The sequence below is a fragment of the Montipora capricornis genome, chromosome 3 (genome assembly GCF_036669925.1).
Source record: "Montipora capricornis isolate CH-2021 chromosome 3, ASM3666992v2, whole genome shotgun sequence".
NCBI lineage: Eukaryota > Metazoa > Cnidaria > Anthozoa > Scleractinia > Acroporidae > Montipora > Montipora capricornis.
The window spans coordinates 8848378-8860877 of record NC_090885.1 but is presented as its reverse complement, the minus strand read 5'-3'; the positions used below and the strand labels follow the sequence as shown (position 1 = coordinate 8860877).

The following is a 12500-nucleotide window of genomic DNA, read 5'->3' as shown; positions in this document are numbered from 1 at the left end:
CCACGTTAGTTTTTCTCATAAATTTAATAACAAAAGTCAATCTTATACGAATTCTTTTACGAATTCTTTTTTTTACCGGAGAATTAGTCGGCAACCAGATGTCACAATATTGAGACTTAGGCTCATTTCCGGTTGGGGGTTCCGGAAATAGTACACTCTTGTACCATCGGAAATTTTTCGGGGAAAATCGGCAGCATTTCCGATCGTCATGAAACTTGGTCAGTAACAAGATGTGGCAATTAGCCAATCACTGGCCAGCCTTTATCGGAATCGGTTGAAATGACTTAAAATCCAGGTACCACCAGCTCGAGCTTCATCCGTCATGCAGATACATTACCACCTTCTTCACGCACGTGGGATTGTACCAGTATAAGAGGCTCAGTTTTGGAATCAACTCCGCCGCAGAGATTTTCCAACATACCATCCAGACGCTGATAGCCAATATTCCCGGAGTACGAAATGTTAGTGACGACATCGTGGTTTATGGCAGAAACCAGAACGAACACGACGCCGCACTCGAACAAACGCTCCGCAGACTTCACGAGTCCGGCCTCAACGTCAATCTTACGAAATGCGAGTTCAACAAGCCAAGCATCGAGTTCTTCGGGTACATATTCTCTGCAGACGGTCTCGCCTCCGCCCCCGAGAAAGTTAAAGCGCTTCAAGACGCGGCTGAACCTCGAAATCCGACTGAGCTGCGTTCCTTTCTCGGCATGGCCCAGTACAGCGCCCGTTTCATCCGGAACTTTGCCACCATCACGGAACCCCTTCGCAAGCTCACACGTAGTGACGCAACCTGGAAATAAGAGCAACCGGCGTCAAGGCCGCGCTCTCTGCAGCCACAACAATGCCATTATTTTAAACCAAGATCCTTGTAGACGCAAGTCCTGTTGGCAGCGCAGGCATCCTAGTTCAAGACGACCAGCCCATAGCGTATGGTAGTCGTGCGCTAAGTGACCTTGAGTCTCGATATGGTGACATATTTAGGTAAATCATCGATTGTAAGATGACTGTTTATACACCAGCCATGGTAGAATTTAGTCCCAATGTTCACAATAGCAGCTAATGTATTAGAATCCTAGTAACTGCAGGGCTTGATGATAGAGTAACACAAGTCAACAGGTATGACGTTGACCAGGCCGCACTGCGTCAATTCTAGAACGTCAGAGATGAACTGACTGTGAACCGTCACGGGAACTTGCTGCTCAGGAACACGCGAATCGTGATGCCTATGTCGCTACAAGCCAGAGCCGTACAGTTGGCCCACGAAGGTCATCAAGGCACAAGTAAGACTAAAGCGTTGATTAGGAGCAAAGTGTGGTTCCCAGGCCTCGACACTGCCGTTGATAACGCCGTAAGACGCTGCATACCATGTCAAGCTAACACTACCAGACAACACTCAGAACCTCTCAACATGTCGAACCTTCCACGTGGTCCGTGGATCAACCCCAGCGTAGACTTCTGTGGTCCTCTTCCGTCTGGTCAGTACTTGATGGTCATTACAGACGAGTATTCTCTTTTTCCTATTGTATAGGTTGTACGCTCTACTGCTGCTGAACAGGTTATTCAAGTCGTGGACAAAGTATTCTGCACCTATGGATATTCTGACGTTGTAAAAACCGACAACGGCCCGCCTTTCAACAACCAAGTCTGGAAAGGTTTTCTTAAGACCTGCGGTATCAAACATCGCAAGATAACTCCCCTCTTGCCGAAGGCTAACGGGCAAGTTGAAAACTTCAACAAACCCTTAATGAAGGCGATCAAGTCGGCCAAGATCCAAGGGCAGAGCTGGATCTATGCTATGCATCAGTTTCTGCGAGCATACCGCTGCACTCCTCATACCACCACAGGGTTTACTCCATGCCGTCTCCTGTTTGGGCACGACCCGCGAACGAAGATGCCAGATGCTGAATCTTTCACTCATCCCGACGACAGTAATGTGAGTAAGCGCGATGCCGAGGCACAAGGCATCATGAAGTGCTATGCAGACAAACGCCTACATGCTGAAGCAAACCTTATCGACGTAGGAGACACTGTTCTGGTGAAACAACCCCGGCTAAACAAACTTTCGACACCATTTAACCCAATTCCACTGGTAGTTACGGAAAGGAACGGAACCATGGTCACCGCCCAACGAGGTGATGGGTCCAAGGTAACTAGAAATGTCTCCATGTTCCGCAGCCTTCCACAGACGCTGATCCAAGAGAACAACACTCGTGATGATAGCTGCGAGAACATCCTACCCCTCAAGAAAGAAACGTCCCAGTCAACCGGAAGTGAAGAGGAAATCGCGCTACATCCGCCTCAGCTCAGTATCTCCAGACCTAAGCGAATTGTCCGCCCGCCGAGGAGATTGATGAGATCTGAACTGTTAGTCCGTGTTGTTGTGGATCATGTAGTGAATTTTTCAGAGAACCTGTATGCGGTTTTTCACGGGCAGTCATGTTTGGCAGCTTCGGAACATTGAAGACTTTGTTAGCTTAACGTTCAGTTTTATTTACATGTTAGATTGTAGTGGCCAAGGAAAAGAGGAATGTAATATCGCATGCGTTGTGTGACTCGTGTAACTGCCCCAGCATGCTTTGGAGTATTAGTAGTCGAACGAAAGACACGTGCGGTACTCGGTAGACAAGACTCAGTGTTGTATTTCTTGTTCACATTAAAGACATTACAAACGCGAGTTGTGTTCAAGAAAATCACCAAAACCAAGGAGGCGTTCTGCATCACAAGGAATTAAAAGCAGGTGGTGTTGTTTTATACTTTCTTGTTTTAGAACACTTCCAAAGTGGAATTTAACAGGGCTTTAGTTGATAGCCATTGGAAATTCACCGAATCATCGTCTATCCTAAAAATTTGTAATTTACAACTTTGGAAACCCAAATGCATAAGAACAATGATAATTTCCGTTAGACTAAAATTCATCAAACAAGGTGGTCATATATTTTTTAAAATTAAGTCTGAAATTTTTAATTTACTTTTCAAGAGCAGTTTTATTAGCCACGAGAAAAGGCGGTAACACGGCGATTTCTCATAACAATTCCTGGAAATCTTTCTGCTCTACAACAGGATGCACGCTTCAAATGAAATTGCTACCTTATGCAAGCATAGGGTGAACGATACCAGCTTATCTCTGGAGAATTATCATTTAACTAAAAAGAAAAGTTGACGTGATCACATCGTCTGATTTAACATTGTGGTTCGTAAGACAACCGTTCTCTATGGAAAGGTTTCAACTATTTTGGATTCGGCTGTTTCTATAAAATAAGATCTGATAATATACAACACAAAATACCACATACTTAAAAATGAAATATGACTTTGTTGTAGCCACAAGTTTGGGCCGCATATAATTTGTTTGAATGCCCACAAAAGTCAGCCTACGTATATACCGAAAAAAAAGTATTCAGAGAAATGAAAAATAAAGTAGTTACGGTATTATCAACTTTTAAGGCAGTTTTGGGGACGTTTTTTAGCAAGTTTTGGCGGACAATTTTTGAGCAGAATCTGCTGAAGCTTTAGGAAGGCAGCAGCCTCTATCAAGTCTTGTAAGACTGAGTTGACGATAATTCTGGTGGGATTAAAGGAACGGTGGCACCATTCCAAGCTTTTTAATTTACATTTTTATTACAAACTCAAAAGAAGCCAGGATAATTCTGTCAACTACTGGAGAATTACTCAGCGACCAGATGTATTTAATTGTCGCTCGCTCGCTAATGCTGTTTGAACAATGCTTCGTCTGCGGTGATGTCTTTCCTTTTAGGTGGAAATGGATAAAAAATTTAGAGCCGAAAAAAATTTGATGGTCTCGCCGCTGAAAAATATTTCAAGTCACCGCAATAGCTTGCTTTGAGAATCTCGCGGGAAAATTGCTTTCGGCTTTAGTAGAGTTAATAATTATTCTATTTGAACAATGCTTTGTCTGTGGTGATGTCTTTCCTTTTAAGTGGAAATGAATAAAAATTCAGAGGAGAAAAAAAATTAAGCGACTCCTGCAATTGAACAGGTCTGAATGGTCAGAGGAAAAGTAAATGGGAATTTCATAGATGAGATCGAAATATGACAGCTGAAGTTAATCGCCCACTTTTTAAGATTCAACCTCCAGATAAAGCCTTTTGCTTAGGACTGAATTTTAATACATCAAAATTGGTCTATTAGGGAAATAATGTTGTAAATTAACCATCTGTTATACACGGGAAACTGATGCCTAAGGCTACGTAATCTAACACTGAAAACAGACCGACAACAAATAATGACTGCACAACGTTCACAACGCGCACAAGGTCGTATTCAAGAAAGCACCAAACTAAGGAGGTGCTTTGCATCACAAGGACTAAGCAAGAGCATGTAGTATTGTTTTGCACTTTCTTTGAAATTCACCTTAAGTTGTTTGTTTTTGTGTTTTCTTTAAGTTGACGAAAGACCAAATCATCGCCTACGTATACTAAAACTTAAAACTGGTAATTTACAACTTTAGAAACCCAATTGCATAAGAACAATGATAATTTTCATTGGACTAAAATTAATCAAACAAGGAAGTCATATATCTTTTTAAATTTTAGTCTGGTTCATTGGAAATTGAGCCCTTTGGTCGTTTGTTCTATCGCACTTCGTAATACCCGTCGCACTTTGTAATAACAATATTCTCGCACTTTGTAATAACACCTGTCGCACTTTGTAATAAAATAGCTGTCCCACTTTTTAATTAAGCGACTCCTGCAATTGAACAGGTCTGAATGGTCAGAGGAAAAGCAAATGGGAATTTCATAGATGAGATCGAAATATGACAGCTGAAGTTAATCGCCCACTTTTTAAGATTCAACCTCCAGATAAAGCCTTTTGCTTAGGACTGAATTTTAATACATCAAAATTGGTCTATTAGGGAAATAATGTTGTAAATTAACCATCTGTTATACACGGGAAACTGATGCCTAAGGCTACGTAATCTAACACTGAAAACAGACCGACAACAAATAATGACTGCACAACGTTCAAAACGCGCACAAGGTCGTATTCAAGAAAGCACCAAACTAAGGAGGTGCTTTGCATCACAAGGACTAAGCAAGAGCATGTAGTATTGTTTTGCACTTTCTTTGAAATTCACCTTAAGTTGTTTGTTTTTGTGTTTTCTTTAAGTTGACGAAAGACCAAATCATCGCCTACGTATACTAAAACTTAAAACTGATAATTTACAACTTTAGAAACCCAATTGCATAAGAACAATGATAATTTTCATTGGACTAAAATTAATCAAACAAGGAAGTCATATATCTTTTTAAATTTTAGTCTGGTTCATTGGAAATTGAGCCCTTTGGTCGTTTGTTCTATCGCACTTCGTAATACCCGTCGCACTTTGTAATAACAATATTCTCGCACTTTGTAATAACACCTGTCGCACTTTGTAATAAAATAGCTGTCCCACTTTTTAATAACACTTGTCGCACTTTGTAATAAAATAGCTGTCGCACTTGTAAAAACAAGTTGTCGCACTTTGTAATAAATTAGGCAGTCGCACCTTGTAATAACAAGTTGTCACATTTTATAATAAGCTTTCAAATCTCCTTTGAATGGCATGTTTGGTAGAAAATGTGTAGGACTTAAGGACGGTGCCTACTAATTAAAGATATTTTTGCCTCGGTGTGTGATTATGGAGGAAATGTAGATCTTAACAAGTGTTATTGAAATCCAAAAAGAAAATTGGGAGTAACCACACATTTTTCAAAGATACTTCATGAATAATATTTGTAAAAAGCTTTAGAATACAAAGCAATGTATGGCGTTCTTTCTCAAATTGAAGCTTAAGAGCCATTTTCCGAGAAAATCGAAAATCGCAAGACACTCGTAAAAAAATCGATTTTTTTTTCTTTTGCCAAAACATCCCTTTTAGTGACCTAATTCAAGAAAAAATAGTTTTGGGTTCAAGCGATTCATTGTACGGGAGAAATAACAAAGAGTTTGAAAAATCGATTTATTCTGGTTTTTCGCGCTTAAAAACAACAGAATCCGACCTCAACTTCGAGAAAACGGTGAACGCATAAGAAACAATCCCTAACATCGAAACTTCAGGCGAATATTATTTCGTTCTTAATCTTTAAAGCCGTAAAAGAAAATTTGAAGAAATAAGTTTTTTACATTTACAATCGACAAGTTTAAAAAGGACATATTTGTGTCTCTTGAAATGTTAGAAAATGAAAGCGAACTTTAACTGTTGAAAAAGCCCTCTGGTATATGCCGCTTCCTAGAAAAACCCATATAGAATAAAGCCTTGGCTATTGAAGTAAATTACGGGAAAGTTTTAGCTCTGGAAATTAAATACAGCCCTGACACTGGAGTAAGCAATTTGAGAATTTAATTTAACAAAATGTATGCAAATTAGACGGCCGCTGAAGGAATTCATACTAAACGCAAAGTTTAGTGCAAAAGGACTACTTACTGTTGCTTGTAATATGTTTTTACAGTGAAAATGTTATTCCTAGCTTTCAGCTGTGTGGGTGAGAGCCGTAAATAACTTTTTATATGACGACTGAAAAACGTTTGTTCAGCCACATTGCCGCAGCAACTGGGACCATTCGCAGTTTGTAAAGTCAAAAAATGAAGTGTTACCGATTTTCATTTTACTAACATTTCTGAATATGATAACTTTTAAATTTCCTTTTTCTGAATTTGCGCAATTAACGACCAAGTAGTTTGCAAGTTAAACGAAAAAATGTTCAACCCGTCTTGTGAAAAAAAGAAACTTGTGATTTTTAGGGCCTCGATAGGAAAAACTTAACTTTGGTAATGGATAAGTGTCATTGCAAGTAAACTTTTGTCGTTTTTAATAAACATGTATATGGGGAAAAATTAATTTGCTTTGTTATTTGTACTAACTTGTAACTTGTCAGAAATAACTTTTTAACAATTTTACAAGTTTAATCATATTTTTATCGATATGAAAATTCCATTTTTTATGTTTTCTGTTACGTTTTAACTTCGGGAATATAAAAGTCCGCATTCATCTAACTATAAATGCTACAAACGAAACTATTTAACTACAAACTTTTTAATTGGTATGTTACGCCGAAAGATAAGCGGAAACGGCCTGAAACATGGTAACGTAATTTACAAATGACAGTAACGTAATTTACACTGTCTCGCTATTACTCTATAACACACTATTACACTATAACACTGATAACAATCTATTCCTGATAACGGTATAAAATCACAGGTTTACCTAAACTCATGCTCTGTAAGCTTTCATTCTCATGAAAGAAAATGTGAACTACACACTATCGATTAACTACTACTGATAAACTTGAACAACACAATTAAATTGAAAAATTGACTATGACCTTGGACGGAGTATTAATAACAAGGCGTTCGAGTTTCTGCAGTTCTTTGCAATGTAAACTTAATTTCGATATGTGATTTATGTTCTTTTTTCTAGTTGGTAACGTAATTTACATCCATTCATAAAGCAATAGAAATGGAATATGAAAAGCAGTTATCAATCAAACTACGCCACTTTTCAGTTCCTTCTGACAAAAGTAGCACAACCAGTGTTTTCAGTAAAGTTTTCAGTTCATTGTTTTATTTTTAAAGCTCAAAACGTACATGCCGTTGCTCGATCAGTTCAACGGTTACATCTGTAACCTTAAAGGTGCGCCCAGTTCTGCCAAGGGGGACCGGAGGCTCGATTACGCAGAGAATGCTGTGTCTTTCAAGCCACAAGACATCCTTTCGAGCAGGCCACTTGAAACTCTTTCCTTTTCCTCTTGTCATGAAGGACACCTACAACTCATCGTCATCTTCGTCAATTTGTACGCGGCTAGTTTATCTTTGTGGGCAACGAATCAATTTTCTTCATAGTCGGCAGCTACCCAGTCATTGACACGTACGGCAGGTTGGCTGTCAAGGGGACCACTAACTTCATTTAAGATGGTGACTGCTTTCCACCCACAAGTTGAGTCTGCTTGGAATCCTTCGTTATGAAGGCAGTTCCTGCAGTAACAAGAGATCTCTCTTACCAGTACTTTTTCTGCTGAATTGCCAACCACAGAATGAAGTTTCATCGTTTTTGGAACCCCCTGACTTCTTTGTATTTTCTTTCAAGGTATGCTAATGCTTTACCATACTCTTCTTTACTGTAAAATCTGTACGCGACTGAGAAGCTAGTTTTACTCGTTGAGGCCCGCTCGAAAAAGTCATTGACATCTTGGATCTTGACTTTACCTGTCTTTACTGCCTCGTCTGCCATCCTCTTTGCGGTTCCTCCCACTCCATTGCATGGCCCTTTTCCGTGACCGGCTTCGACTGAAATAGTTCCACACAGCCGGAAACCCAAACTCACTCTTGTGATTAGCTGTCACGGCAAAGATAGTCTTGTTTCGGTACTGTGAGGTGGGGCTGTCTGTCCAGTAGTAGATGCAAGTCAGCAGTGTGACCAAACACTTTAACTCAGATAGGAACTTCTTAAGTATTAGGTATATCGATGATGAGTTGTGGGATAGCTCATCAGATACGAATACAAAGCTCTTGTGCTTTAAGTGGCCATCAGCATCTTTGAAGTAAACCACGACAGGATGAAGACCATAACCCTATTCCAATACGCACTCTGGACTTCATCACAGGACTGGCAAAGGTAGTTCTCGGCAAAGTCCATTTGAGCTATTACCTTTTAGACGTTTTAGCTGGGAATACTGCAGAGTCACTCGATTTGCGTGTCCTCGGAACTTGCTCACTGCATTTTCTACAACGTTGATAAATTTCGCCTTGGAAACGTGGTATTTGACGACTTTCATGCGCTTTTTCCCATCTTGATCTTCTACCTGTTTCCACCGCTCATACTCTACTGATGGGCATGCTAGGATCTCTTTTATTTGCCCATCATTATTTTCAGCAATAAACGTGTCAGGGTTGACAGTGGTGGTGGCTTCTTTGCCTTTCAGAGCACGTAGTAAGAGGGCCAGGTATTGGTGATGCTGACAAAGACAGGTATTACGGGAAGTGAAAGAAGCCAGAATTATGTGCTTTGGCCTCAGTCGCCAAAATGTTGCATGGGACATCCTTTGGTCTGGGTTTTCTGCTTTGAACTTGTCAAAAAAGTTGTACAAGTAATCGCAGAGGATGCGCTTCTGCACCTTAACGCCTGTTTCACTTCTCTTTGCATCGTTATTTCCTGGCATCATTCGGCTATTATCATCCCTTTCAGGAAAGCTTTAACCATCTCTTGCTTGGCTTGATGGATCTGAAGGAGGGGTGTTCTCTTCTCCATAACACAGGACTTACTTTGGGACTGCATTAGACTATTCCTCGCCAGTCTGGTCTCCTTGTTCATCCTTCTAAGAAGCCTGCACTTCTTCACGATTTTTCCAGAGACGATATTTTGAATAACCTGCTTGCTTCAGTTAGTCTTATTTAATCGGGCTGATTCACGAATCTCGTCCACCAGGACGTTGCTGAACAGAAGCCTCTTTATTTCCGGTAAATTACGTTACGGTAACGTAATTTACATTGTCTTCAATATTATTTCTAGCGATTATATAATGACAGTAATATTAAAACTGATACATGAATTCTTGAGTTCCTAGAAGGCAAATATATTTTGAACACCTGTTACCAACTTGCTGTATTCCGTAGGTAAATTATGGGAATAAATTTCAGTAACGTAATTTACGTGCAAATTGCCCAAAAGCCTTTCGTTTGTTTATTTTTTCATGGTGTTTGGATAGTCCCCTGTTATGTTTGCTGTGATTAAAACAGAAAGACAAAAGGGATAAAAAATCGTAATACACATATCAGAATACAAAATTTGTCAGTCAATCACTTGCCCTGCAAACATGGTAACGTAATTTACCCAAAATCATTGGACAGCATCTCTTGACAATATTCACGGAAGGCAAAAAGGATGTCAAGCTTACAGCTCTTATATTTATAATCGTCTGTGTAATATGTACAAAATGGGCACATCTTCAATGGAAAGTCTAAAGCGTTTACTGGCTTAAAGGTCATTTAAGAGTACATTTTCTTCCGTGTGACAGGCTATTTTCAGCAACATGGGATAATATAAATTCTCACCAGAGAGTAACCTGAAAAGCTAATTCAATGAAATTTCTCTGGGTATTTCCTTTGGTGTTTAAGATCAAAATAAAACACATTTCAGTGATATAGAATGTCAGATACGAAAATTGAAAAAAGCCCAAAGCGTGTGACATCAATGGTCCCTGTTAGCTGAGAGTGGGTGCATTGATTGATCATTGAGATCGCAACTTCGAACTGAAACTGTCATCGCTTGATGAAACTCCGTTACCACAATGGTAAAATAGTTTTCTTCAGGGGGAAAAAGCAGAATTAAAATGCATTCGAAACCGTTGACTTCGATTTTGAATTTGTTTGCTTAAGATTTCAAGCCACCACAAGGTCTTATGACTTCTACTGACCCACGAATCGGTTACATATGCCAAGGTCACGTTAGCAAACTGTCACGAAATACTCAATAGCTTCTGTTTTCGGTCTTTGTTTTGTTGGTAAAAAAATACCTACACTTTTCACAGAACAGACCTTCTTGCTTTATTTGATTTATATATTTGTATTGGTCCAGACACATGCATATGCTGACTGGTTGTAAAAGACATTCATCACAGTTTTTGATTCAGAGTGAAGGTATAATATTTCCCAAAATATTTCAAACACAAATGTTTCCTTAATACGTTCGTTATTACCGAATTTACCACCTTGCAACAATCCCTACAGCAAAATAAAATAGCATAAAATTCAGCTTTATAGCTTGCTATAGTTTTGTTTCGGATTTGTTTTTTATGATTTTTCCTCCGAAACCAGGAAACCCTAGCCAGGTAACTAGAAATTCTCAGTTTCATTTAGAGCTTGTTCACAACACAACTTCAAACTTGAGTGTGCTCATCGCATCCTTGAAACCTTCGAGACCTCCTCAAAATTGTTGAAAAGCCTATTGAGGCTAATAGTAATCTTTGAGTTAAACTTGACCAATTCACGCCGCGAGCGCGAGAAAAAGAGAACCACTCCGCAGGGCTGAATACGCGATGTGGAGTGTTATAAAATTCCACATTCTCGCGCGTAACGCTTTCTCTAGAGACCTCTAGAAGTGTTGTTTAGCGAAGATAAACAAAGTTATCATTGGTTAACTCAGAGAACTTGCAGAAATACCTCCAGCCTGCATAACAGGCGCTTTATCAGGGGCACCCAACGACGGTTTCCCCCCGAATTACTTTGAAAAGACTTTTTAGGCTATCCAGAGTACTTTCAGATCCCTAGAAATGTTTTCTCAGTGGCGCTAAGAAATTTATATCTGTTCGGTCATCCTAGGGTAACTTGAGTCTTTTCGAAGTTACGAGGGCTTCAGTGTTATATTCCGTAAATTTTAGGCTTCCTTTCTCTACGAAAAATAACCTAACCTGGGGAGTGAAATGGGAAAAATGAACTTCAGAAAATCGGAGGGAAGTTATTACATAATCTTCGAAAATTATGTACGTGAATGGAACGGTCATCTAGAAATTTTTAGCCTTCCTCAAGCTATAGAAAATCCTAGGCAATGTTTGCTTCTCCGAACAGATATTTCACAGGGTGCCCCTGCCTTATGAGCTAGGCTAGGCGAAAGCGGCATTTTGCGCGAAGCGCGAAACGCGACAAGGGGAGGAAAAAATAAAGCTTTATCTTTCTTTATCCCTCGTCTCGCGCTTCGCACTCGTTTCGCGCTTTGAGCAAATGCCACGTTCGCCTCGCTTGGCTCATAAAGCACCTGTTATGCAGGTTAGAATACCTCTTCACATTTATAAGATAAGGTGTCATTGATTTGTTAGAGCGGGGAGAGACATTTATAACGTGCAAACAGTCACGAGCTGAAAGGGAACTGACTGATTTGTAACAAGGACTCAGTCTGACAAACAAGAAATGATCTCACTCTCCGAAAAGGAACGCTCTTTTAAACATAAACAAACTTCAAAAATAAGCAAAAAAGCAAAACAATGAACAAAATAGATTTTTTCTTGACTTAGTTATTCCGGCGAGAACAAATGGTGAATGATTCACTTCTGGAAGCAGCCTCTGAGGAGAAGTGAGAACACCGTTTAGGCAGAACTCTACACTTTGTGTACTTTACCAGCCTGTTCACAGACTCTCTTCATTTTTAGATGCACGTACAAAAAAAAAGGGCGCTCCGCCCTCTCTCACGGGCAATTGCTTATCTTGTGCGCGCACCAAATTCCCAAAACAGAAAAAACGTCTGTGAGCAGGGTAGCAGGGTAGCATTTCGTAATACTAGACGGGAATAATTCAATTAAAATGAAATCGTAGCCGAGGCAGTTGCGAAACACTTCGTGACAGTATATGAATTTTATTCCAGGAGCATTTGACCTGGAAATGTTATATTAATATTGTTCCCAGAGTCGAATATTTCTACACTGATGATCTATAAACAGACGTAGGGTTGTACATTTTTTCATTGGGACAGCTGTAATTGCTTCTTAATCTGTTTACAATGTCTA

General features: G+C 39.7%; 1 pseudogene; it reads right to left on the bottom strand.

The window, feature by feature from the left end:
- Positions 1-8047: 8047 nt before the first annotated feature.
- LOC138039804 (uncharacterized) lies at positions 8048-9164 on the bottom strand (annotated as a pseudogene).
- Positions 9165-12500: the final 3336 nt, after the last annotated feature.